The sequence below is a fragment of the Apodemus sylvaticus genome, chromosome 13 (genome assembly GCF_947179515.1).
Source record: "Apodemus sylvaticus chromosome 13, mApoSyl1.1, whole genome shotgun sequence".
Taxonomy (NCBI): domain Eukaryota; kingdom Metazoa; phylum Chordata; class Mammalia; order Rodentia; family Muridae; genus Apodemus; species Apodemus sylvaticus.
The window spans coordinates 33509152-33532811 of NC_067484.1; the positions used below are offsets into that span (position 1 = coordinate 33509152).

The following is a 23660-nucleotide window of genomic DNA, read 5'->3' on the forward strand; positions in this document are numbered from 1 at the left end:
GTTAGCAGCATACACAAACCCTGGGCTCACATGAACCTGCTGTGACAGCGCATGCCTATAATGGTGGCACTTGAGAGGCAGATAGAAGAAGATGGGGAATCCTTGGCTACATAGTCTGAGGAGAGCTGGAGATGCAGGAGGTTTTGGCTCAAAAACACTCAAGGAAACAAAGTCACTGACCACAGATTCTGAGCAGCTCAGCACTGCTGTAGCCAGCGCTCTCGGGTCCAGGACAGAAAGGCCATGTGCAGCTGGTCTCCCTGGGAGCCACTCTCTGCTTTGGACATTATTGGGGACAAAAGAAATGGCCCAAGGAAGAAACTTAAGAGTAGACAAAATGCTAAGGATAACACAGGTCTGAAGTCGACAGATACGGGTGACTGTTTCTTACATGAGGTGTGTCACTCACTGTTCTTAAACGTCGCTCCGTTGACTCACAACCATCCTCAGAAAGAGAGAGTCATGGCTGTGAACCCCATTTATGACAAGGCTTCACAAAGATGAGTCTGTCTTTCTCTGGGTTCCCTAAACCATCTATCTGACTGAGCTCCCCGGATTCTCACTGTGCTCTTACCTTGGGAACATAGAGAAAGCCAGTCCTGTCCTCCCCATCCCCTGAACCCATCCCCCATCCCTACTATCATTTGATAACGGAAAAGCAAACATAGGTGGGAAGGAACCTTGAGACCACGAGGTCCCTGAGGAACTTGGAAAGTTGAAGAGCACTTCTGTATCAATGAAGGGATAGTTTAGCACAGCAGTTTTCAATCTGAGGGTCAAGATCTCTTTTGGAGGTCAAATGATTCCTTCACAGGGGTCACATATCAGATACCCTGCATATTAGATATTTACATTATGATTCGTAACAGTAGCAAACTTATAGTTATGAAGTAACAAGAAAAATATTTTTTATGGTTGGGGGGTCATCACAACATGAGAAACTTTATTAAAGGGTCACAGAATTAGGAAGCATGAGAATCTCTGTTCTAGAAAGACTGGGGGTTCCATCATGGAATCTACATGGATAAACAACACATGGCAAAGCAGAGTAAGGTTTTTGGTGGTGTGCCACAGGACTCTGCCCTCAGGCCCCGCTAATCCTAGATTTTCATCAGTGGCAGAAATGGACAGAAGAGAAAGTGGAAACCAAAATCAAAACAAAACAACCCCGAAAAAGCAAAATAAAAAAGCTCAAACAACGTGATTTAAGGATAGACAAAAGACTTCACTAGACTTCTTTTCAATGTAGAGGCCAGGGGAGCTTGGGTGATTCCTTTGGAAGAAGCCTCCTTAGAGGCCCCAAGCCCTTACAGAGTCCTGTAGGCCTTTAAAAAGCAGAGGTGGCTCTTGGTGGGGTAAAGAGTGGGGATTCTGCATCCAGATGGGGTTTTGGGAACCTCAGGGATTGCCAACAAGTTTCCAGAATTGTTTATAACAATTCTGCAGCTTGCCTATGTAAAACCTGGTTTGTAAAGTATCCCCAATGGTGTGGCCTTGGGGGCCACCAGCTTGTATCTGGGCACCTCAGATGTGGGCACTTCACTGTGTAGTCTCCAAAGAAGAACTGAGGCTCTTAAATGCTCAGTGTCCCATTTGCAGCTCAATTTCCTCAGAATTAAGACATTAAACTCAGTCCAGCATAAGGTCCTGGATCTTGGGGAAGAGGCATAGTCACCATGGCTGGCCAGACACTGGCCAGAGAGCGCATGGCACCTGGTACTCTACCTACTGTGAACAATATGGCTTCCACATGGCACTCATCTCTTCCTCAGTGCTGGTCAGGCTGAAAGCAATTTGTTTCTGTGACGCCATTCCTGGGCGATTTTATATGCCTCAAATTGTAGGTGACAAAGCAGCCTCACTGAATCAAAGGAACTGCTGGTTCCAATACAGATTTCTGAGCCTCTGCAAGGTGCTTTCTACAGGCGTCTATGGATTTGTGCATACTCCGGTTTGAGACTATTCTCCTGTGACAGCCCTGCTGCAGAGAGGTTAAAGGCCATGGAGGAATCGATTGTATTGACTTCTGGAGCTGAGGGAGTCCAGAGGCCCCAGGCCAGCTCACAGGGCCCAGTGCAGCTCACTGAATGTTCCCAAGGAGTCCAGGGGCCCCAGGTCAGCACAAAGGGACCAGTGCAACACCCAGAATGCACCGTGCCTTCCCTCTTGTCCATTCTCCATCACCTGACCTGCAGTGAAGGGACTCAATAAAATCTATGTTCTTAAGGGGTTAATGTCTCAGTGACAATGTCTTAAATTCTAATAGCTCTTACTTAATAAATAGGGCCGTATCACAGCTTGGCCAGCTATGATTTTATACCCATTTTACATATGAAAGGGAAAAATAGACAATTAGAGGTAGTGGTTTCAGTACTGACAGCCTAAAGAGACTTGCTGAACCTCAGAACAATGTTTCCCAAATCTGGTACTCCACTGCCACCCCCTCCCCCACCCCCAAGGAATATTAGCAATGCCCAGAACATCAGTTCTCAACTTGTGGGTCATGACCCCTTTGGAAGCTGAACAATCTTTGCACAGGGTCACCTAAGACCATCATAAAAAACAGATATTTACCTTATGATTCATAACAGTAGCAAAATTACAGTTATGGTGTAGCATTGAAACTAATTTTATGGTGGGGGGAGGGGCACCACACCAGGATGCTCCCAGCATTAGGAAGGCTGAGAACCACTCCCTGGCCTAGGGACATTTTTGGTTGGCATAGCTGAGGGAGTTAGTGATATCCAGTTACAGAAGCTGGGGATGCAAGTGAACATCCTATACACTTTATAACAAAGGATTGTCTAGCCAACCAGCCAACAATACCGTGACTGCAGACAGAAGCAGGGCAGAGACATACTGGAGGGGTTGCCAGAAGCAGGCACGTGACAAACTAGCCCCAATATTTCTAACACACTGAAGTAAATAAATTGATAAAGCAAGCAGTAAGTACCTATCTTTTCAGCACTCAAAAAATTAAATATAGTTAATTTTTATTAATGGAAAGAAAAAAACAACAAACAGCAAAACATCCTTGGAAGTTATTTGGGTTTTTGTTGTTGTTTGGTTTGGTTTGGTTTTGGATTTTTGTTTTGATTTATTTTTGGTTATGTTGTTTTGTTGTTTTTGTTGTTGTTATGTTTCAGATTTTACAAAAGTCAATCTCATGTGATCCAAGGGACAACTGAAATACTTTTCTTCAAGGCAAGGCTGGTGTCTGAGTGCCTTGTAAGCCAGCCACAGTAGTTCACAGTAGTTCCCCTGCAGCAACCATGCAAGTCCCAACCTCACTGAGTACACAATGCAGATGTCTCCCAATGACCCATCCTGCTACAGGGCCTCCCAGAAGCTGGGGCTGGAGGAAGACCCCTTCTTAGAAGGGTGGTCTGAGCAGGGCGCAGGGCATCAGAGGTGTCTTCCGATGACAGAAGATGGACTTGGACATGCCCACTGGCCCTGTGGTTGCTGCTGTTTGTTGGTATGCTTTCACAGGGCTTACTCTTGGGCAGCCATCTTGAGTCCTGGTGTGTGTTGTAAGGTTGACACAAGGGTCAGGGTGGAAATGACATCTGGGAAGGTGGAAGAGCCCATTGCCTTGGTGAAGTCAGGGGGAAAGTAAGAGGGTGGGGAGTCTACCAGAGCACACGTCTCAAGGACAATGGTCTCTTCGTATGTCCCCTCCAAGGCTGGGACTTCCCTTCTCACCAGGCCTCTCGTCATTGTCATCGTATGTGGTCTCTCAGTGAGAACAGAAGTGCTATCTTCTGGAACATATACACCTGTCACCTACAGTGAGACTTGCTGATTCTCCTGAAGAACATTTCAAGAGAGTCCTGGGCTTGTAGAGCAGCAGACATAACTAGTCCAAAAGCCAACATGTAGAGACTCAGAGATACCAACTAACTGTGTGATCAGGGCTAGTACTTACCAGACATGGGGGGGGGGCTGGCACAGTAAGACGCCCCCCCAACCCCCATCCCAGCCATCTGCAAGGTCAGGAAAGCCAATGATCCGGAACTTCAGACTGTGAAAGCTGGAAGTTGCTTTCCTGTTGAAATGTCTTCCTTTTGTAACACAGTCAGCCAGAGTCCATTCAGAGAGGCTGAGCCACTGGGGGGTGGGGGGGCTGGAGAATAAAGAACCCATAATCTAGTTTGACCTCACACTGCTAGGGAGCTGGTCTGTCTTGTTTTTTCTTCAGGGAGAGCAGTGGGGAGGTCCAGTCAGGATCTACCTCCCCTGTGAGGCAGCTGCAGCTTCTAGGTGGGGCAGGAGACACAGGAGAGCCTGCGGGCCTTGGTGGGGTAGCACAGTAAACTTCTCTGCCGTCTCTTCTGTTCTGTACAAATCTCACTCAACCACACCTGAATGGAAGTTTTATACATTTTTTAAGTTTGTTTGTTTCTATATCTATACTTCTATATCTCAACCTCCTTCCTGTGTGTGCTTGCATATGTATATGTATATGTGTATGTGTATATGTGTGTATGTGTGTATGTGTGTGTATGTGTGTGTATATGTGTGTGTATGTGTATGTGCATGTGCATGTGTGTGTATGTGTGTGTATGTGTCTGTGTGTGTGTATGTGTATGTGTGTGTGTATATGTGTGTGTATGTGTATGTGTGTATGTGTGTGTATGTGTGTGTATGTGTATGTGTATGTGTATGTGTATGTGTGTGTGTCTGTGTATATGTGTATGTGTATGTGTCTGTGTGTGTATGTGTATGTGTATGTGTCTGTGTGTGTATGTGTATGTGTCTGTGTGTGTGTCTGTGTATATGTGTATGTGTGTATGTGTGTGTATATGTGTATGTGTGTGTATGTGTGTGTATGTGCATATGCATGTTCATGTACATGTGTATGTGCATGTGTATGTGCATGTGCATGTGCATGCGTATGTGTATGTGTATGTGTGTGTATGTGTGTGTATGTGTATGTGTTTGTGTATGTGTATATGTATTTGTGTGTATGTGTATGTGCATGTACATGTGCATGTGTATATGTGTGTATGTGTGTGTGCATGTGCATGTGCATGTGTATGTGCATGTGTATGTGCATGTATATGTGTATGTGTATTCTGAAATGAACATATCTCTGCTTTCTCCACTGACTTTTGAGAATCTCTTTAAATTCTGATAGAAATAAATCACCATGGCAGGAAACCTACTAGTTAAGGTGTGTGTGTGTGTGTATGTGTGTGTGTGTGTGTGTGTGTATTTGTGTGTATTTGTGTCTGTCTGTATGTGCCTATGTATGTTTGTGTGTGTGTTTCTGTGTGTGTCTGTGAGTGTCTGTGCCTGTGTGAATAAGTGTGTGTGTCTATGTGTGTGTCTATGTATGTCTGTATGTGCCTGTGTCTGTATTTATGTCTATGTGTGTCTGTGTCTACATGTCTGTGTATTTGTGTCTGTATATTATATATGTATATTTGCATCTGTCTCTCTGTGTGTGTATGTGTGTTCAAGATATGTATCTCCAGATATGCTCTGTTTCCACACATGCTTCATGCTGAAGAGGGAAGAGGAGAGGAAAGAGTCAACAATCGTAACAGAACACAAAGCTGCAAACCCGGCCCTGGGAAGCCAGCGTCCTTCCCCCACAAACAGCTGCAATTTCAATCAATTCAATCAATGGGCAATGTTTGCTGGTCATAAAAATAGCCCAGAGGTTGCTGGTCAGCGGCTCTAAGATGGATGACCAGTGGCCCTGGGGGTCCCAAAGGTCAAAGATGACTATCACCTTAAAATGTAATCTGCACTGGCCCCTGGACCACGGCCTGGTGGGTGGGACGGACACTGATGGCCATCTGCTGCCACCTCTAAACCAGGCATCTTTCAGCTCAAGACTGTTAGACCTCAAGAGTCTCCTGGTCTAGCTGTCTACACCCCTCCCTCACACCTGGCTTGGTGCCACTGCCCACCAAGCACACTTTCTGTACCCACAGCTGTCAACATGACATCCCACAGGGACTGCCAAGAAGCTAGAGGCCGTTACTCTCATGACCCCTCTGCCTCTATTCACTAACAAGTCTTCCCTTCATCTGCTTGAAGAGGCTGCTACAGGCCTAGGTATTCTGGTACCATCAGCCTTCACTGGCAGCGAGAAGCTATGATAGCAGTCAGTTCTTTGTTCTCCCATCACATGACAAACGAATTCCTTCAGTCTCCATTTCTCCATCCCTAATGGCTACGGGCTCTCCCCATTCATTTGGTCCCTCCTTCCACACCCATTATTTGAATTCTCTCCAGTTTCTTCACTTCAGACAAGCAATCTTGTGCCTCGCTGTTCTTGGTCACCCAAGGAGGGCCTCAGCATGCAGGTCTTTGGCAGACTTTTACTTCCTCGTTCCTTGTTTGATGAAGATCATGTTTGTCATCCTTGTTACAGGCATTATGAACACACCCCTCCATCAGACTGCACTAGAAGATAAGGCACCTGAGAGCCATGCAAAAAGGGCCTGAGCTACACAGAGCTGCACCAGAATGGACATTATAGCCCCGCCCACCGGTGCTGCTACCCTGACTGAAGGCTGGCGGTGGTACAGGGTTGCTGAAGAGGTCTGCCTCCTGGAAATCTACTTCCTCCCACAAATCATTGCAGTTTGGCTATTTAATGATCGGCGTGTCACGCGAAGATGCAGTATTTCCCAAAAGTCAGGAAGCAAATAAATTATTACAGTTTAAAAATGAATCTATTTATTGATCTTCTTTTACACTATTAATGCTAATTGTTTTTCATGGTGCATGCATTTGTGATTCATCAAAATGAATTCTTAACGAATTTCCAAACACAAAAATTATAGCAGGATAGCAGTAGAGCCAAATTATCTCTCCATTTTTCAAAGACTTTGCTCTGAAAAGCCCGGTAATGTAATATGAATCACACATACCTGTCTCTAAGATTTGAGAAATTACTGTGAACATCAATGGATGAGAAGGTGGACATTGCAACCACATAGTTTGAGTGCCAACCCTATGTTAGGCCTTGGTCAGGGTTGTTCACAAATGCTGTTTCATCAACTGCTTCCCAAGATCACCCATGGGCGGTGACGTCATTCTCACTTTAGCAACAAATGAAGACAAAAGAGAGTCAAATAGCTATCAGACAAAAGAGCCAGGAAACGGGTCAGTTCCACCTGGCTCTTCATAGTTACTCCTTCCTCCTGGTCACAGTACATGTGGGGATGATGTCCTCAGCTGAGGCAGGCTGTCCATCTGTCCCTCTCAGAGCTGACCTTGGATCCTCCTGTCAGACCAATTTAGATCCAAGGCAAGTCATGGATAAATCTCACATCTTTCTTAGCTTGTTCATTTGCACCAATTGAATTGGACAGAAGCCCCCTATATCCTCTTGCCTTTTTTGGTGGGGACATTTCTTTTTTTTTTTTTAATTCGATATAATTTATTTACATTTCAAATGATTGCCCCTTTTCTAGCCCCCCACTCCCTGGAAGTCCCGTAAGCCCCCTTCTCTTCCCCTGTCCTCCCACCCACCCCTTCCCACTTCCCCGTTCTGATTTTGCCAAATACTGCTTCACTGAGTCTTTCCAGAACAAGGGGCCACTCCTCCTTTCTTCTTGTACCTCATTTGATGTGTGGATTATGTTTTGGGTATTCCAGTTTTCTAGGTTAATATCCACTTATTAGTGAGTGCATACCATGATTCACCTTTTGAGTCTGGGTTACCTCACTTAGTATGATGTTCTCTAGCTCCATCCATTTGCCTAAGAATTTCATGAATTCATTGTTTCTAATGGCTGAATAGTACTCCATTGTGTAGATATACCACATTTTTTGCATCCACTCTTCTGTTGAGGGATACCTGGGTTCTTTCCAGCATCTGACAATTATAAATAGGGCTGCTATGAACATAGTAGAGCATGTATCCTTATTACATGGTGGGGAATCCTCTGGGTATATGCTCAGGAGTGGTATAGCAGGATCTTCCGGAAGTGAGGTGCCCAGTTTTCGGAGGAACCTCCAGACTGATTTCCAGAGTGGTTGTACCAATTTGCAACCCCACCAGCAGTGGAGGAGTGTTCCTGTTTCTCCACACCCTCTCCAACACCTGCTGTCTCCTGAATTTTTAATCTTAGCCATTCTGACTGGTGTAAGATGAAATCTCAGGGTTGTTTTGATTTGCATTTCCCTAATGACTAATGAAGTTGAGCATTTTTTAAGATGCTTCTCCGCCATCCGAAGTTCTTCAGGTGAGAATTCTTTGTTTAACTCTGTACCCCATTTTTAATAGGGTTGTTCGGTTTTCTGGAGTCTAACTTCTTGAGTTCTTTATATATATTGGATATTAGCCCTCTATCTGATGTAGGATTGGTGAAGATCTTTTCCCAATTTGTTGGTTGCCGATTTGTCCTCTTGATGGTGTCCTTTGCCTTACAGAAACTTTGTAATTTTCTGAGGTCCCATTTGTCAATTCTTGCTCTTAGAGCATACGCTATTGGTGTTCTGTTCAGAAACTTTCTCCCTGTACCGATGTCCTCAAGGGTCTTCCCCAGTTTCTTTTCTATTAGCTTCAGAGTGTCTGGCTTTATGTGGAGGTCCTTGATCCATTTGGATTTGAGCTTAGTACAAGGAGACAAGGATGGATCAATTCGCATTCTTCTGCATGCTGACCTCCAGTTGAACCAGCACCATTTGTTGAAAAGGCTATCTTTTTTCCATTGGATGTTTTCAGCCTCTTTGTCGAGGATCAAGTGGCCATAGGGTTCATTTCTGGATCTTCAATCCTGTTCCATTGATCCTCTTGCCTGTCACTGTACCAATACCATGCAGTTTTTAACACTATTGCTCTGTAGTATTGCTTGAGGTCAGGGATACTGATTCCCCCAGACTTTCTTTTGTTGCTGAGAATAGTTTTAGCTATCCTGGGTTTTTTGTTGTTCCAGATGAATTTGATAATTGCTCTTTCTAACTCTGTGAAGAATTGAGTTGGGATTTTGATGGGTATTGCATTGAATCTGTATATTGCTTTTGGCAAAATGGCCATTTTAACTATATTGATTCTACCGATCCATGAGCATGGGAGGTTTTCCCATTTTTTGAGGTCTTCTTCCATTTCCTTCTTCAGAGTCTTGAAGTTCTTGTCATACAGATCTTTCACATGTTTGGTAAGAGACACCCCAAGATACTTTATACTGTTTGTGGCTATTGTGAAGGAGGTCATTTGGTGGGGACATTTCTTTGTCCTTTCTACTTTTTCCTTAGTGACATTTTAACTAGACACATGGTTCCAGCCATTTTCCAGCATTCCTTGAGCTGGCTGTGACCATGTGACTAACAGGTTGTGAGCTGACTTGATACAAGCCAAAGAGAGGCTTTGCAACCTCTTTACCACACGCACCTTCCTGCTGTATGGAATTCAGACATGGTGGTAGAGCAGAAATAGCCACATCAGGCCATTAAAAATATGTGATGAGGACAGAGACACAAGACTTTAAAAATTAAAAAGCTTGAGGTGGTAGTATCGAACTGTAATTCCAACACTGGAGAGACACATAAAGGAACAACAGGGGCTCAAGGTCATCCTCAGCTACACAGAAATCTGAGGCTGTGTCTTAATTCCAATCCACCCACCCAACAGAAAAGAAGATACAAAATTGAAAGAATAGAGCCATTGAGGTGGCTCAAGTGGGCAAAAATTCTTTCCACTAAGTCTCATAACCTATATTCAGTCCCTGGGTCCCATATGGAGACAACCAACTTCTGAAAGTTATTCTCTAACTTTACATAAATGATGGAGTCTGGAGAGAGGGAAGGAAAGACGGAGAGAAAAAGAAAGGAAGGAAGGAAGGATGAAAGAAAGAGAGAAAGAAAGAAAGAAAGAAAGAAAGGAAGGAAGGACGGACGGAAGGAAGGAAGGAAGGAAGGAAGGAAGGAAGGAAGGAAGGAAGAAGAAAGGAAAGGAAAGAAGGAAGGCAGGAATATTGAGTGAAAAAAAATTCCCTTGATGCTAATGCTCAGGATGTTGGTGGGGGCATTAGGGCCTTGAACTGCATGTGAATGAGAATTAAACCCAAACCTTGTATTTAAGCCATTTTGATTTTCATTTAAACAGTGTCCTGGGTGGGTTTTGTCAACATAACACAAGCTAGAGTTACCTGGGAAGAGGATCCTCATTTGCGAAAATGCTTTCATCGTAGTCTCCTGAAGGCAAGTTTGTAGGGCATTTTCTTGATGAATGATTGATGTGGGAAGACCCAGCTCATTGTGGGTAGTACCACCCCTGGATAGGTTGTGTAAAAAAAAAAAAAAACCCAACCAATCAAACCACTCCCCCCAAAAAACAGGCTGAACAAATTATGGGGAAACAAACAAACAAACAAATCCATAGTGTTTTTTTTTTTTCAGTCTATGCTTCAGTTCCTGCCTCCAGATTCCTGTCCTGAGTTCCAGTCCTGACTTTCCTCAACAGTGCCCTGTAGTATGGATGTGTAAGGCAAATAAATATTCCCTCGGGTTGCTTTTGGTTATGGTGTCGTTATCATAGCAGTGGAATATAAACTAAGGCAAGAAGTAAGCCCAAGACAATATGAGGCTCACCATGAACTCCCGGTGAGTTCACCAACTGAATCTCTGATATCTGACATGGGACATGGGATTGTGTCTGTGTGTATGTGTACATGTGTGTGCATGTACCCACATGTACAGGTGCAGTGTAGAGGGCAGTATCTATGCCTTCCCTAGTTACTCTTCACTTTGTATTTTTGAAGTAGGGTCTCTTTCTGAACCTGGAACTCACTGATTTTGTTTACTGGCTAGCCAATATGCTCCAGAGACTAGCGTGCCTCTGCCCTTCCAGTGCTGGGGTCGTAGACATTCATGGCCATGCTGGATTTTCATGTGGATCCTGGAGAACAGAAAGTCATGCTGGAGCAGCAAGCACTTTAACAGCTGATCCATCTCTTGAAGCCCAGAAGAGGAACTTTTGTAGATGTATGCCCTTTAGCAGTCTTGGGATTAGCTTGAGTTGCCTTAGTGGATGCTCTGTAAACCTACCAGTTCTTATACCAGGAACGGCAGGTCTGTGACAAGAAAGGAGTTTGACAACAGAAACAGAGGCAGAGAGAAGATACTGTACCACTGAGTTTAAAGATGAAGCAAGCAGTTGTTATGCAAATAATACCAGGAGCCTCTGGACCTGGAAAAGGCAAAGGAGAGGTTCTGCCCCAAGGGCTCAGAAAGGAGAAGGCCCATCCTGAAGGAAAAGGAAGACATAGGCTGTGACTCTACTCCAGTCAGAGTGATTTTGGATTTTTCCCGATTGATGAGACAATTAATTTGCATTGCCCTAGGCTGCTGCATTGAGGTAATTTGTTGTAGCAACAACAGGAAATGGACACGGCAGATCCTAAAGATAATTCAGGTCAGGAAGGAAAGAGGAAGTTTGGGTGAAGCAATAATGCCCTTCTCCAAGCCTCCTTGTCTTAGTCAGGGTTTCTATTCCCGCACAAAACATCATGACCAAGAAGCAAACTGGGGAGTAAAGGGTTTATTGAGCTTGCACTTTTGCATTGCTGTTCATCACCAAAGGAAGTCAGGACTGGAACTCACACAGGGTAGGAACCTGGAGGCAAGAGCTGATGCAGAGGCCATGGAGGGATGCTGGTTATTGGATTGCTTCCCCTGGTTTACTCAGCTTGTTTTCTTATAAAACCCAGAACTACCAGCCCACAATGGGCCCTCCCACCCTTGACCACTAGTTGAGAAAATGCCTTACAGCTGAATCTTATGGAGGCATTTCCTCAAGGGAGGCTCCTTTCTCTGTGATAACTCCAGTTTATGTCAAAACCAGCCAGTACAACTGATCCCTTGTCAACTTGACACACAAACACATCATTATTAAGCCTCAACCCTTATTTACCTATTCATCCCTGAGATCTAAATAACTTTAAATATCCCATGGTATTTTTACAATTAAAAGTATCTTAACTGTGGGCTCCACTAAAATACTTTCTTACTTCACGAGGGGAAAATATCAGGGCACAGTCCCAGTCAAAAGCAAAACCAAACTCTAACCTTCCAATGTCTGGGATCCACTCATGATCTTCTGGGCTCCTCCAAGGACTTAGGTCACTTCTCTAGCTCTGCCCTTTGTAGCACACACCTTGTCTTCTTCTAGGCTCCAGCTGCCTGTACTCAACTGCTGCTGCTGTTCTTGGTGGTCATCTCATGGTATTGGCATCTCCAAAACACTGCTGTCTTCCACTGCAACTGGACTGTGCTTTCACAAATAGCATCTTATCGGCTCTTGTCATGGTGCTAAGCCTCAACTTCTCTGCATGACCTCTTCAATCCTGGGCCTTCAACTACCACTGAGGCTGCACCTTCACCAATGGCCTCTTCAGGCCTCTCATGGTTCCAAGCATCAGCTGCTACTCCTTCGTGTTTCAAAACCAGTACCAACTGGGTGACTCTACACATTACCAAGTTTAGCTGCCAATACGAGGTATAACCATGGCTGCCTCTGAAACACAGCTTTCTCTGTGCTCTTAGGAAACATTTTCCAGAAGATTTCATCTTAGTGATACCCATCTCTTATTAATCACTGATAATTTCTTAGCTCCAGCTAACCAGAATCAATCATCCCAGTAACGCACAGGTTTTGCTTTAGTAGTTCTGGTATCTTGTTAATCACAGCTGATTCTTCAGCCCCAGCTAACCAAAACCACAGAATCTTCACAATCAAAACAGCAATGGTCCCATAAGAGTCTTTAATCTTCCCTCTGAAATTTCACAAGCCAGGCCTCCATCTTCAGCACTGTTCTCAACATTGTCTTCCAAGCTCCTACAGAACATTCCACAGAACTCTTAACACCGAATGGCTCTTCTAGCCCAAAGTTCCAAAGTCCTTCAACAGTCTTCTCCAAAACATCATGTTGTCACAGGAATGCTGCACTATGGTGGTACCAATTTATGTCTTAGTTAGCATTTTATTGTTGTGAACAGACACTATGACCAAGGCAACTCTTATAAGGACAACATTTAATTGGGGCTAGCTTACAGAATCAGAGGTTCAGTCCATTATCATCAAGATGGGAGCATAGCAGTATCCAGGTAGGCATGGTGCAGGAGAAGCTGAGGGTTCTACATCTTCATCTGAAGGCTGCTAGCAGAGTACTGACTTCTAGGCCAGTGGTATGAGGATCTTAAAGCCCACACGGACAATGACACACCTACTCCAACAAGGCTACATCTACTCCAACAGGGCCACACCTTCTAAGAGAGCCATTCCCTGGGTCAAGCATATACAACCATAACACTCAACCCAGTAAGGAATCTCTCACTCTTCAAGGTCTAGCAGCAAACCTGAGTCATTATGGGCCCCACTAAATAACTGTTTCTCATGCTGATCTGAGAAGAGGTACTGGCACAGGAGCTAGGGAGCAGGACAGTGTGACCCCAGTTCTGATAATCTGCCATCAGGTACAGGGGACCTTTCTCATGCAAATGTCCTGATCCTGTGGTCATGCTACTTTGGAGCCTCAGACCAAATAATAATATATTATAAATATAAATATATAATAAATATAGAAACAAAATGTTCCCAATAGCTGGGAAGAGGGAGGAGGTAGACAGGCAGTACCCACTGTATTAAGGAAGGCAGCAGAGGCTTAGCAGGCAGGGGCATCTGTTCATATGAGAATGCGTGTCCCTAGAGTTGCCAGTGTGGTTAGGGCTCCACTTGCCCCTTTGCTCTCTCCAGTTAAGAAAGCTTGACCTCATAATCCAAATCACAGTTTCCCAGATGATGATAAACAAGCAGTTGGAACCTTTCATTTTCGCTCCGTTGTTTGATAAGAGCAATAATTCAACCAACTTTTCTAACAGGACATCTCCATTTGTGAGAGAAGCATCACTGTAAGGAACACAACCAAGAATCATCCAGATGTTGACACTATCAGACAAAAGGATGAAGGAAACAGTGCCTTTCTATGATCTCAAAGCCTCTCCCATGAAATGCTCATTAAATGCTGACTACAAAATCATAGCTTGTTTGCATAATTCACAGACATCACCTCATTCAAGGGAATCAAAGGAAAATCACAGGGAAAGGCCCATGTCAAGCATAGACCTCCTGACACAGGACAACCAGAGGGATGTGTGTGTGTGTGTGTATGTATGTGTATATGTGTATGTGTGTGTATGTATGTGTATATGTATATGTGTGCGTGTGTGTGCATGTGTGTGTATGTATGTGTATATGTGTATGTATGTGTATATGTGTATGTGTGTGTATGTATGTGTATATGTGTATGTGTGTGTGTATGTGTGTGTATATGTGTATGTGTGCATGTGTGTGCATGTGTGTGTATGTATGTGTATATGTGTATGTGTGTGTATGTGTATATGTGTATGTGTGCATGTGTGTGCATGTGTGTGTATGTATGTGTATATGTGTATGTGTGTGTGTGAGAGAAAGAGACAGAGAGAGAGAGAGAGAGAGAGAGAGAGAGAGAGAGAGAGAGTTCTTTCTGTTCACCTTAGCTGAGGCAGGATCTGTCAATCATCACTGCACAGTCAGGTTAGCTGCCCAGTGAGCTTCAGTGGACTGTCTCCACTGTTGACCTCACAGCTCAATGAAGCACTGGAATTACTGACACATGCGACCGTGGTCAGCATTATGTGGTTTCTTGTGATCTGAACTCTGATGCCCATGCCTATGGAGCAAACCCTTTACCCATGGAGCCATTCTGGAGCCCTTACTTCTCCATTATTCTTGCAAAAGTGTATACTCTGTGCCTTACCATGGGAAACATCAGACACTCTTGTATGATAGAAAACACCTCCAAAATCATCAAGACGACTGGGCTCTCCACCAACTAACCTGTGTTCTTACAGGGTCAAAATCACAGGTGACAAGGGAGACTGTAGCCCATTACGGATTGTAAGAGTCTAAATTTGTATCAGAGTCAATGATCTTCAGATCCCAAGGTGAGTCTTGGACCAGAAAAAGAATATTTATTAAGACTTTTGGTAAAATCCCAAGGCTGTAGCTTAACTTAAGAATACTGCCCAATTTTAACTTACTGCACTTGATTGCTGAACTATGATTATGTCACATGTTTATATTCAAAGGTGCTGAGTAAGGGAATGTGGGAATTCTTTCTAAAACTTGCTTATAAGTCTGAAATTATTTCTAAGCAAACAGAGCAGGGGGAAAGCCTTTGCAATTTATTAAATGCTTCCATATTACTGATTGATCTTACTCTGCTGATAATCTCTCAGCACGGTGGCATTATCTATATTTCCTGGTAAGGAAATGACCATAAATGAACTAAATCTGCATCTCAGGAGTCACTGTTCACAAGTGCTACATGGACCTGAAGCCTGAAATTGAATCTCCTATTTCTGTACCCTATCACCTTTCCTATAAGACAAACTGGCTCAAATTTGATGTCCCATGCTGTGTATCCTTACAAATGGCAGGCGCCGTTGAGAGAGACGTGGCTCTATGGAGACAACAGTCCTGCTCTGTGGCTCCCTGGATACACTTGTGTCTCCCCTTCATGATGGCTTCATGGACAAATACAGCAGTGCCAACCAGCCTAATGCTGGCCAGTCTACGTGTTCTCTAGCGATCTTACCTTTCTGGGGATAGAACAGGGCATCCTTCTGCCAAAGCAGAGTTTTATGGTGCACCATGGGCTGGATAGGATATCTGTTATGCTTTTAGCAAAATGCTGAATGCACCAGGCACTTTGGATTCTTTTGGTTCTAGCTGCGTTAGATTCAATCCAGTCTGTAAAAAGTCACTGGAAAATAGATACTAAACTGGAAGTGAGGATGCTTGGGTTCTGAGTCCAGTTTTTCAGGGAATTTTTTCATTAATTATTTTTATGTACTCCATGTTTTATTCCCTACCCCGCCAACCCCTGTCCACCCTCCGACTGTTCCACATCCCATAACTTCTCCCCTCCCCCTGTCTCCACATGGATGTCCCTGCCCCCTGACCCCACCTGACCTCTAAACTCCCTGGGGCCTCCAGTCTCTTGAGGGTTAGGTGCATCATCTCTGAATGAACACAGACCTGGCAGTCCTCTTTTGTATGTGTGTTAGGGGCCTCATATCAGCTGGTGTCTGCTGCCTTGTTTGGTGGTCCAGTGTTTGAGAGATCCCAGGGGTCCAGATTAATTGAGACTGCTGGCCCTCCTACAGGGTCGCCCTCAGTTTCATTCAGCCTTCCCTAATTCAACAACAGGGGTCAGCTGCTTTTGTCCATTGGTTGGGTCCAGATATCAGCTTCTGACTCTTTCAGCTGCTTGTTGGGTCGTCTGGGATGCTGTCATGCTAGGTCCCTTTTTGTGAGCACTCTATAGCCTCAGTAACAGTGTCAGGTCTTGGGTCCTCCCCTTGAGCTGGATCCCACCTTGAGCCTGTCTCTGGACCTTCTTTTCCTCAGGCTCTACTCCATTTCCATCCCTGTAATTCTTTCAGACAGGTACAATTATGGGTCGGAGTTCTAACTGTGGGATGGCCCCCTCTCCCTCATTTGAAGCTGTCTTCCTGCTGGAGGGGGGCTCTATAAGTTCCCTCTTCAGGGATTATTTTTAAGCCCAGTTTTTTCCAAGACTGGCTTAGGCTTTGTGAGGTGCTTTGGTTGTCCCTCCAAGGTGTTATTCTGTGGATCATAAGCCACATAATCACCGAGTGTAGGGATTATATAGCTTATCTTCTTCATTTTTCAAGGTAACAAAGGAAGGGCCAGAAAGATGCCATGACACGTCTAAATCACGGAGCCATTTAAGGAATAGGTTGCCCAGCGTCTGTGGTAGAGCAATTTCAAACACCTTTCCTGGGGCTTTGGTAATGGCACCCCCACTAGTGCTTATCACAGCCTAGCACTTTCTCTGAACCTGTGCCTACTGTCCTGTCCTGAGAGGAGACGTTTTATCCTCACCATCTCTTTCCAGATCATTGTAGCAGCTTCCTAGCTGGTGCTACAGTATGTCAGCCACTTTTCCCCTACCCTGTGAATAGAGTAGTCCATGGTTCTTGTAGAGTTCAAATTTGAACATGGACTTGCAGGCCTTTCTAGCCCAGGAGACTCTGCATCACCTGCCTCCATCCTCTTGTGCCCCCTTCTTCCCATCCATCATGGCGGCCTCTGGAGGCTCTTCAACAAAGCTCTTCTCCCAGGAAGGAAGGTGCAGATGTTCTTCTCCCTCTAGGGAGTCTTGGGTTCATCCTTACTCCTAACATTGAGCTGTTTCCCCAAAATTCCTTCCAAAGATATCCCTGGGGTTTTCCTGTGTCTGAACCTTCTGCAGCTGGAATTCTCAGTTCTCTTACTGTGATCTCCTTTGTTAGCCTCCATAGCTCTTAGAAGAACAGAATATATAAAATGAATATATATATATGTATATATATACATTCATATACATATAGAAAGGGAATTTATTAGATGGTTTGTAGGCTGTGGTCCAGCTAGCCCAACAATGGTTCTGTACCAATTATAGGTCCAAGAATCCAGTAGTTGTTCAATCCATGAGGCTGCATGTCTCAGCTGCTCTTCAGTAGACGCCAAAATTCCAGCGAAATCAGCTCTAATACCAGAGAAGAAACAGACTTGCTAGTGAGAGTGAGAGCAAGCAGGCTAAGAAAGCAAGCTTCCTGCTTCCAAGTTCTTTATGCAGGCTTCTAGCAGAAGGTGTGGCCCAGAGTAAAGTGCATCTTCCTATCTCAAAAGATCTGGGTTAAAGGTTTATCTTCCCATCTCAAAGATCTGGATTATAAGTGGGTCTTCCCACTTCAAATGACTTAATAAAGGGAGAAAAATCCCTCGCAGGCGTGCCTAGCTAATTCCAGATGTAGTCAAGTTGACCACCAAGAGCAGCCTTCACACCTCCTCAGTGTGGGCCTCTCCATTTTCCTATCATTCAGCCCTCTTCTAGGCTTAGCCAACAGAGGGAGCATGGTCTGTTTTGAATGAGCTTTGCAGACCTCTCAGGGGAAGCCAAACTGCTAAACAGTGATGAAAGCCTTTTCTGGCCTCAGCCCTCAAGCCTGGCCGCCTTTCCCACCATGTCACAACACACCATCCAGGATGCTTTCAAATGTCGTCTGGAAGTGGCTTCACAGTAGAACTGTTGAGTCGATCATATAACAGCAAGGACAGACCTCATGGGACAAGGCTCTGCTCACCATGTGCAGGGCCCGCCTCCCCATATCATCTCAAAGATCTTTGTCATTTGACTTCTTTGGGGTCTCTCTCCTTCGCAGTTGATGCTGCCCGACCTCCCTCTGCTTACCTCTGTTAGTGTACAATAGGGTTTCTACCTTCACCTCGATGTCTTTTCACTCCTATGACAATTTGTGCTTACAATTTGCATTTTCCTTGCCTTGCTCCTCCTGAATGTAATCCCCATCCAGCAGACCCCATATCAACCCATTCACACTCCTGATGATCATCACTAGATATTTACACAATGAGTGACTGAGTGAATGAATGAATGAATGAATGAGTGTAGTTTTCAACTACTGATATGCATCTATTCTAATGAACATTTTCCCCCGAATGTGGCCTTCCTCATTTCTAGGCCAGGCACTCATTTCTTTTCCCTGACCCCTCCTCCTCTTTTCCCCCATTGAACCCTTTAGGTTTAGACTGATTTTTTTTTTTAATAAAGGCTCTGAAGACATGTGCTTAAAAAAAAGAAAGAGAGAAAGAAAAAGAAATGGAATTATGGATGTTCATAGCTCTTAGCAGGAGTTTGGGAGAAAAGTATGAATCATGTAAAAGAAAATTGAATCTCAGGGTCACTATGGAGGCCATCTGGGGTCCATGCACACTGCCTTGAGAATATTGACTGAGTTCAGTCCTGAGAAATGCTCCAAGTTCAACCATCAGAGAGAGAGACAGAGAGAGACAGAGACAGAGACACAGAGAGACAAAGACAGAGACAGAAAGGCAGATACAGAGAGACAGAGACAGAAAGATACAGAGAAAGAGAGACAGACAGAGACAGCTTCAGAGAAAGAGAGAGAGAGAGAGAGAGAGAGAGAGAGAGAGAGAGAGAGAGAGAATACATGTCTGTATGCATAAGCATGTGCAGTATGTATAATGGGTTTTACAAAATGCACCACATTAGCTAGATAGATTTTGAGATGCATAAATGATGTGAGTGCTTGGGCTGTATTAATTTTGCCCTCTCTGGAAATGCCTGGAAAATAATAGGCATTCAATAAGTCATTGTGTAATAAATAAATGAAGAATGGATTCTGAAGTTCTTGTTGTTGTTTTTATTGAGGTCAATATAAAAATAAGCCATATCTCTCCAGGTACTATAGAATTGCCCTTGAAGACCCTGTCCATCAGTGAGAGGAGAGAGCACTTTGAATTTAATCTTAGCTTTACCACTTACCTATCTGTGTGACCTCAGGGCAGTTCCTTAACCTGTCAGCTTGGTAGTTTTCCAACCCATAGAATATAATTTAACCCATAGAAGCATTGAGAGGGCTGAATGAAATTACATATATCAAACATGCCACATACCTAACTTAGTCTCAAAGCACACCTGAACCCTCAGGGAGCCTCCCTGACTGGTTAGGAAAGACACATTAGAGTTGTTACAGGGAAATGAGACATGCTGTCATGCCAAAGCCGGAGCTAAGGGACATGATACGGTAGCGTGATTTTGTTTACTATAGAAAGTTCTGGTATATTTGAGTATTTCCTAGGGTGGAATGATCAGGAACAGGACACAAGATGACACAAACGTTCTGTGTGACAGTAGATGCTGGAGTGGACACTATCCTGGCAGAGATACTCTTTGATGAATATAGGCTGTTAGGGTTAAAAGTAATATGTTTGGATAACAAGGTGACAAGGAGGAGACTTGCGGTGGTTTATCTCATTCTGTACTTGATGGATTTAGAATCACCTTGGTGATAAAATTTTGGATGTGTCTGTTAGGAAATCTCTAGAGGTGGGGAGATTCAGGGCTGTGAGCTCAGACTGAAGTAAAAGGAAATGCAGTGTCATTGTTTTCTCTCTGCTCCCCGATTGGGAACACAATGTAGGAAAACAGATGGAACTTGAGATCATGTTGGATGAAATAAGCCAGACTCAAAAGGGCATATACTGTGTATTTCCTCTCATGTGTAGAATCTAGATTTATACAGAGAGGTATATACACAAGGAAGTCTTGAAAGTAAAAATGAGGTTACAAAAGAGAAAGGTCTAAAGGGGGGGGGCAGGAGAGGATAATGGAATCTGTGTAAACAGAAACATGAGGGGGAGTGGCAAATTGAAAGTATAATGACATATATAAAATGCCACAATGAAACCCATTGTCTGGGATTGGAGCGATGACTCGGTGGTTAAGCATACTGACTGCTCTTCCAGAGGTCCTGAGTTCAATTCCCAGCAACCACATGGTGGCTCACAACCATCTGTAATAGGATCTGACTCCCTCTTCTGGTGTGTTTGGTGTGTCTGGTGTGTCTGGAGTGTCTGGAGTGTTTGGTGTGTCTGTTTCTGGTGTGTCAGTGTGTTCATATACATAAAATAAATAAATAAATAAATAAATAAATCTTCAGGTCACCACTGTCACCTTTGCTGTTTAATCTACTGTCCCTGCATGTGTGTTGGGGAGCAGTCTGCTCTTCTTCATGACTTATCAGTAAGATAACCAGAAGCCTTTCTCAGGACAGGACTGAATTTTTGACAACTATGACCTTCATGTTTACCAACAAAGCCGGGTGGGAAATTGACTTTTTAATGGAATTGGCCTTCTTTGGGTTGTATGGACAAATGATATTCTTATTAGCAGTCCTCTGATCTTGTCCATAGAGGACATGTTTTATTAATCATTGGCAAAGATCTCTGCAGGATCTTTGTAAGATCAGGCTTACCTTCCAGATCTCTATTACCTGAGGACCTTACCACTCTTGGTATTATCAGGGAAGGGTCCAGCACTGTAATGTCATCTTTTACCTTCAGTACTGGCTTGCTGATTTACATCCCATTGCTTGGTAAATAAAATAAAATAAGATTAAATAAAGAAAATGGTAGATAAAAAGTCTGGGCAAAGCTCTTCATGGTATGTAGGTAGGTTTTTTTCTGCTACTGGAGTCTATGCCAACACTTTCATCTCTCTGAGAAGTTGGTTCCTTTCTCCAGTATGACTGTTGTGCAGTTTTATTTTCTTTTTTCTTGGCTAAGATTCAGCCTCTGTTTTCTCTCACCTGAGGAGCCTGTCACTAGTAGGTGTGCATTGTTAAATAGCATATTAAACTTTTCCTTGCCTTTATAATGTATCTCCTCAGGGACCCTTGACATAGTCTTTTCTTCCCCTGTTCCTCTGGGTTCCTGTTGGTAAGGACGGCTTCATAGTTCCTTGTAGATCTAGCCCTTCTCCAATCAGCTGGCCCAGCATCTCAGCAGCTGGGTGATAGTGTGATGTAACTGGTTCATTGGTCTGATGGTTGGGAGAGGAGGTAGGGACAGTCATTATCATCCTCAACTGCGTAGCCTTTTCTATTTCAAGCAGAAACCCGTTCTGGGGCAGCAGACCTTGTGAGGTCAAGAATTCAACCTGCTCTGGAACTCCACTTCTCATTTGTGAATCTTGGGTGTGATGCACATCTTGCCTGTGACTGCAGAAGAGGTCCTCTGTAATGTTGCCAGTGGATGTCTCTGTCTCTCCCGTTTAGTTTTTAATTGGTGACAATAATCACCCTTAGCCTTTCAAGGTCACCCTTAGGTGCACCCTTAGGTACACTAGAATACTCATCTAAACCAACCAATCGTCCTTTTAGAAAAAAATATTTATTTAATGTGTTTGAGCATTTGTTTGCCTGTAGCTGTGTGTATGTGTGTGTGTATACCATGCTATGCCTGGTGCTTGTAGTCATAACAAAAAACTGTTGGTTTGCCTGGAAGTAGAGTTACCGCCAGCTGTGAGCCACCATGTGGGTGTTGAGAATCAAACCCTGGTCCTTTGCAAGAGTGTCTAGTGCTCATAACCTCTGAGCCATCTCTTCAGCATGAGCTGCATTCATTGTTCTATTTATACTTTCCCTTACATTGCAAACGGCAGCTATGGTGGTTCATGTAGTGTCACCCTCTGTCAGTATGCTGGCCAGAACCATCATCAGTGGGTTTAAATAACTACATCTCTAGTGTGCCACAGGCTAGGTTTGCCCCTTACTGCTTCATCTTGTGGTCAGCAGTACCAAATCCTGTTCCAGAATGCTTCCTGGTACCTTGGCTCTTTGGGTTGTAGATTGAGAGAAGTGGGAAAGAGGGGAGGATGAGCAGGAAGGAGGGGGGTAGAGAGGGAGGTAACACTGAATAGAGAAAATTTGTGGTGTGGTGTTCTCAGAATCAAGGCTGCAGGGGAAGAATTCAGGTCTGAGCCAAGAAAGAGGTTGAGCTGTGAAACAGTCAGTGATGGCTTCAGCTAACCTTCAGTGTGGTTCTAGAGCTGTGAGGGCATGTTTTTACAGTTCTTCACAACCAAATATTTTTGGTGAAAAGCAAGAAGGTTGCCATGACATCTGGCAAAGAGGCTGATGAACATGACAAGAAACTTGGAGCTTGATCAGGCACGTTCTGAACCATCCAAGAGTGAAGATATTAGGGAGGATGCTCACAGCCAAGACAGATAAAATGTGAGGACACAATAACCCAGCACTTTCCAAAAGGCAGGGTGATCGTTTTTATTTGTGCATGAAAAATATCCACTAAAAAATGTTCACTTACACTTAGGGAATGGCTAGTGGGCGTTGTAGCTCTTCTATAGTGTAACCTCAGATTTAACAGTGCACCATCCAGTTACTTGATACCATAGCTGCAAACCAGGCATGCCATTCCAGGCTTGAAATAACAAAACTGAACATCTCCAGTCCAACCCATCTCTTCAGAAAAGAGTGCCATTTACTAATGAGAGGAAAGGTAGGTAAACTGAGGCTGGACTTCAGTGGTCTTTTTGAGAGGGCAATTAGATTCAGCTATGAGCACTACCCTTTACTTAAGATCCTTTGTCCTTCTGAGCTTGTCTGGAAGGTCTGGCAACATATGGCTCTGTTGACTTCCTACCTGTAGGGGAAAGAAGAGTCCCCATCTGTTTTCCCATTACTATATACACAGAGGGGACCCAGACCTTGTGCACAAGAATGGACTGAGTTGCTTTTCTTCCCCCATAAAGGTGCAAAGCCTCTCATTTAGAAGGGTCATAACTAGGGTACCTGAATAAATGATAGGTTTATGAGGATTTGGGAATTTACAAATCATTTAAGCTCTAAAGGTGCACCAACTCTTTTCTTATGCAAATGCTTGAAGCAAATAAGAAGACATGTCTAAGTCACTGCCACAACACAAACTGCAAAATGCTACAGAGAGAAGGAGCCTGCACACCTGGGTATATGCATAGTTTTGAATATACAAAATTTAAGAAGATAACACCCTTAAATACCCAATGGGGGGCTCAGTTCATCTAAATAACAATAGCAAACACAAGCCCCTCAATAGGTAGTCTAAGTCTATTTTTTTCTTCTTTTCTTTAGTTTGTAAACAGCAAAATGAGCTGGAACATTTGATTTTTGAAATTCTTGTGGCTTCTATGTTTGACCTTTGGTATTTGTATGTATTGACGCTCTCTAAACCCTTGTACAAAAACACCTTGAAGTGTCAAGCTTTA

The 23660-nt window shown here is 43.9% G+C and overlaps 1 protein-coding gene across 1 annotated transcript in view; it reads left to right on the plus strand.

The window, feature by feature from the left end:
- The window catches only part of Nars1 (asparaginyl-tRNA synthetase 1), a 581145-nt gene that overhangs the window by 487014 nt on the left and 70471 nt on the right, over window positions 1-23660 (plus strand). The window lies entirely within an intron of this gene.